This window comes from Mus caroli, chromosome 5 (assembly GCF_900094665.2).
Source record: "Mus caroli chromosome 5, CAROLI_EIJ_v1.1, whole genome shotgun sequence".
Classification (NCBI taxonomy): Eukaryota; Metazoa; Chordata; class Mammalia; order Rodentia; family Muridae; genus Mus; species Mus caroli.
Window position 1 is genome coordinate 55,926,877 of NC_034574.1, and position 5,311 is coordinate 55,932,187.

Genomic DNA, 5,311 nt, shown 5'->3' on the forward strand with positions numbered 1-5,311 from the left:
CAGCTGGCTATTCACATCAGGCTATTCCTTGAGTCTCCAGCCCTCCCTCTCTTTATTGTACCTATTCTTCTATTTCTCCACCACTTACCTGCTCCTCTTAGTGGCCCCTGGTGTCTCTAAGTCTCTGAGGTTATCTCAGGAGTGGTTTCAGGAGTGCTTTGCCCTGTTCATGAACTATAACAGTGGAAATGGAGAGTGACCATCCTCCCCAGTCCTGGATGGTGTCAGACTGGTGGTCATCTCAAGCTAACTTCCTGTCCAGGTCCCATGGTGCTGGTTGCTTCAGGCTTGCTCCCTGCTTAAGTAACCCTTCAGAAGGGTTGTCTGGTTCATTTCAGCCTGGCTCAGGGCAAGCAGTCCCAGTCAGTTTTCTTCTAGTCATAGGCTTACTCCCCATACTGGGAACCTGTTCATGCCTGCCTGATGCCAGATTGGTGGTTGCCTCAGTCTGGCTTTTTTCAGGGAATGTTAGACTTCTAATTATTCAGACGTTCATAGGTCAGATCATTGTATGTAGGCAAATCCTCTCTCCTCTCTGCCAGCCACTGATGTATTTGTGAGACAACAGCCACACCTCCAATATTTCTAGGGGCAGGGGAAATATTATTCTAATGACTCCAATCTGTCTTTGACCTGGTGGACCATAACTCTTTTTATTTTCATGCTGCCATACAGATGTAACATTCAGACATCCACAGTGGAAATGGAGAACTGTAGAAAGCTTTGCTTTAGGAGGACAAAGATATTGACAGAAAAAGTAAAAGCCCAAGAGAATATAGGTGACTTGAGAAGTGGCTAGTTATCCACTGCTGAGAGCAAGCTATGATGTTCACTTCTGGTAGATGCTGATAATAGCACTCTGGAAGGGTAAACTTCATAGACATTGAAAGGCAAAGGTTTAATTTTAAGAGATTCACATACAATAAATGTTTCTTCTCATACTAGCTGTGATATTTCAATAGAAATAAACTTAGACAAGAACCTTACCTTTTTTATCATTATGATCAGACCACAGTTAAAATGTTGATCTAGATAATCCTATATATGAAGTACACATGCATTTATATGTGGTTAAAAATCACATTACTTTAATACAGGATTTTTCTTCATTTTTTTGAAAGTCCTAGTTTTTTTTTTTGTTTTTTTTTTTTTTTTTACTACAGAAATGGCTATTAACTGGGAACGGTATTCTCAAATGCTGTCATTCTCAGCCTCATGATGTTGTAGCCAAGAACAGGGCACATTTTGCCTAATTGCACTGGAATAGAGCTGAAAGGTACACACCTCAAAGCATGCATATATATACTGGGTAACTATATTTATGTAATTTTTATTTATAAAATTTTATTTCAAAAGAACATAGTGTCAGAGATTACCTGTTTACCATGTCTCACGATTACAATATTTTTTTTGTGCTTACCATAATCTTGCATTGTTTTGCTTAGCATGGCCCTGGAAGCAATATCCATACTACACACACACACACACACACACACACACACACACACACACACATATATATACTGTATGTCATCATATATATGTATAAATAGATAGATAGATAGATAGATAGATAGATAGATAGATAGATAGATAGATCGATCGATAGATAGATATAGATATGGATATAGATGAAGATATAAATATAAATACATATATATATGTGTATATAATGTATGTTTGTGTGCATATACATGCCATATAATCAATGCATGCAGTAGAAAAATAATTGACACCCTCTAGATCTGTGTAACTATACTCCATGTTGCTAGTGCTTCAAGAATATTGCCTAACAATACATTTCTCTGAACAAATCCCTGCAGCTAAGCAATACATGCCTATAATTTGATAGGATGGGAGAAATTTTTCAGGGCTTGAATATATAAATTTACTCCTTGGAAGGCATTGCCTAATGCTGGCAATAATTATAGTCCTTGTATTTGAGCTTTAATGACTAAAAACATCCTGGCATGGAGTTCCCAGCTGTTGTCTCTTTCTCTTTCATTCTTATTATTTTATCAAATTAGACCAAGAGAGATAGTTAAAGGTCATAGCTGATTGGCAGTTATGGAGTATGGTAAGCCATTCTTTGAAAGTGTAAATCAATTTAGGGTGCCCTAACAGTATAACCATAGACTTGGTGTACTACAAAGAGAAGGTTTGTCTTTTTTTTTTTGGGGGGGGTTGTTTTGTTTTATTTTTTGTTTTTTTGTTTTTTGTTTTTGTTTTTGTTTTGTTTTGTTTTGTTTTGCAGTTTTGTGGGGTGAGAAATTCAGCATCATGGCACTGGCAAATTGTGTGTCTGATGAAAGTCTATTTCACAGCTCATAGATGGAGCTTTCTAGCTGTGTGGGAAAGGCAAAGGAGCTCTCTCAAGGCTATTTTAAAGGACATGTATCACTCATAATGACTCTGTTCTCAGGAAGCAGTCATCTTTCAAGTGTTTCATGTGTAATACAATCAATTACTTTAGGTAAGTTTGAGTGAAAACCATATTTAGGTATAACAGTAGAGACATTCAAGTTTTTTTGCTGCTTTGTTCACAGAGTTCTCATGTCAATGTATACTAGTAAATTAAGTCATTATTGATTTTCTCTTAGTGCCATTGATCCGGAGGTAAACGCTGGTTAACTGTAATGTATGCAAGCAGCATTATTCTCCTTCAGTTCTCTGGTACCACTGAAATCTAGAGAAAATCTCCAGCACTAGCATTCAGAAAGGCTGCAGTTAGAGCCAACTCTCTGCCATTTATTGCTGTTGTGCTTTTAACCCGTGAGCAGAAGTAAAAATAAATATAGGAGAGCCAACAGCGTCACAGCCTAGGTGTTCCAGGGAATGAATGCACTCTTCTCTCTTCAGTGTTTCCTTACAAATACTATGGTGCTTCATGTGGAGTCAGCACTTTGTGAGCATACATTGACAGGGCTTCATTTTTTATTTGGTTGTTTTTTGAGATTGTAATTTTATTACACTATTTTCCCTTCACTTTCCAGTCTCAAAAATCCTTCCATGTATTTCTTCCAGTATCCTTCAAATTCAAGCCTTTTTTTTTTTTTGTTACTGCATGGATATATGCTTTTGTATATATTCCTAAATATATCCTCCCTAACGTGACTAGCCAAATGTCATGGATGACAAAGATAACGCCAGCAGACATGTCAAACTGGCTGGATAAAAGCCCATGAGGCCTTAAACCTACTCAAAGAACTACAGAAACTGAGTAAACCTGGGATCAGGCGAGGGGTCCTCCCCAGAGAAAAACACATACATTGCTTACTGACAGTACTTTGAACTGCACTCTACTTTGCAAAAGTAAGATGTAATTAAACTATATTTCATGTTATTCTTACTCCATGTTAATGTTCTCTCTCTCTCTCTCTCTCTCTCTCTCTCTCTCTCTCTCTCTCTCTTCTTTTCTGTTTTCAAGACTCTCTAAAGCCATGCAAATGACTGTCTTACAAAAATGTCAGATTAGCTGCTTAAAATTACCTAAGAAACTTTCAAAAGTGCAAGTGACATGAAATAAGCCATTGTAGTGATATGAATAAACAAATACATCATTATTTCTTCATATTGAATGTACTGATTATACAGAGATCTCTATAGCTACAGATACATTCATAACACAGATTCTCCACTCACATTAACAATGAAAGCATAATAGTTAACTTTCATGTACTGTCTCTTAGTGCTGTTTCTCTCTCTTTTTTTTTTTTTTTTGGTTTTTCGAGACAGGGTTTCTCTGTGTAGTCCTGGCTGTCCTGGAACTCACTCTGTAGACCAGGCTGGCCTCGAACTCAGAAATCCGCCTGCCTCTGCCTCCCAAGTGCTGGGATTAAAGGCGTGTGCCACCACGCCCGGCAGTGCTGTTTCTCTCATTCACCCAGGACCAATAAAGATAGGCAAGTTTGCCAGCCCTCTGCAGGAAACATCTAAAGATTTTCATGTTACACACTATGCATTAAAGGAAGAGATGTGGGAGCGCCTGGGGGAGCCATCTTGGTTCCCGGATCCCTCCAGGACTAGCCTGCACAGGTGAGAGTATGGACTACAGAAGCTAACAGCTTCTGGGACAGGCAGAAGCCAAAGAGCTTCTGAGGCAGACCCCGTTTTGGGCTCCAGACATCTGAGCAACTTCTCTGCCAAAGGAGAAGTGCCCGCCCCAGCTGGGAGGGCATTGTTGGAGCACCTGGGGGAGCCATCTTGGTTCCTTGATCCCTCTGAGACTAGTCTGCATAGGTGAGAGTATGAACTACAGAAGCTAACAGCTTCTGGGACAGGCAGAAGCCTCACAGCTTCTGAGGCAAACACCATTTCAAGCTACAGATATGTGGGCAACTTCCCTGCAGAAGAGAGGTGTCTGCTCTGCCCAGGAGGGCTTTCCTGGAGCACCTGGGGGAGCCATCTTGGTTCCAAGACTCCCCCCCCCCAGACTAGTCTGCCCAGGTGAGGGTGTGGACTACATAATGTAACAACTTCTGGGACAGGCCCTGTTTCAGGCCTTCATCTACTGCCAGGAGGCAGGTCCAAACACCAGATATCTGTGCACCTTCCCTGCAAGAGGAAAGCTTCCTACAGAGAGTGCTCTGACCACTGAAACTTAGGAGAGAGCTAGTCTCTCAGGTCTGCTGATAGAGGCTAACAGAATCACTGGAGGAACAAGATCTAACAAGAGACAGCTATAAAAACTAACTCCAGAGATTTCCAGATGGCAAAAGACAAACATAAGACCCTTACTAACAGAAAACAAGACCACTCACCATCATCAGAACCCAGCACTCCCACCTCAGCCAGTCCTGGATACCCCAACACAACTGAAAAGCTAGAATCAGGTTTAAAAGCATATCTCATGATGATTGTAGAGGACATCAAGAAGGACTTTAAAAACTCACTTAAAGAAATACAGGAGAGCACTGCTAAAGAGTTATACTTCCTTAAAGAAAAACAGGAAAACACAACTAAACCAGTGGACGTCCTTAAAGAAAAAACAGGAAAATACATCCAACCAAGTGATGGAAATGGACAAAACCATACTAGACCTAAAAACGGAAGTAGACACAATAAAGAAAACCCAAAGTGGGACAACACTGGAGATAGAAACCCTAGGAAAGAAATCTGGAACCATAGATGTGAGCATCAACAACAGAATACAAGAGATGGAAGAGAGAATCTCAGGTACAGAAGATTCCATAGAGAACATCAGCACAACAATCAAAGACAATGTAAAATGCAAAAAGATCCTAACTCAAAACATCCAGGAAATCCAGGACACAATGAGAAGACCAAACCTACAGATAATAGGAGTAGATGA

The 5,311-nt window shown here is 40.0% G+C and overlaps 1 non-coding gene across 1 annotated transcript; it reads right to left on the minus strand.

Annotated features, from left to right (window-relative positions):
- Positions 1-464: 464 nt before the first annotated feature.
- Positions 465-596, minus strand: LOC115031212. Its single transcript, XR_003836831.1, has one exon. It is a non-coding gene; the product is annotated as a small nucleolar RNA SNORA17 (small nucleolar RNA).
- Positions 597-5,311: the final 4,715 nt, after the last annotated feature.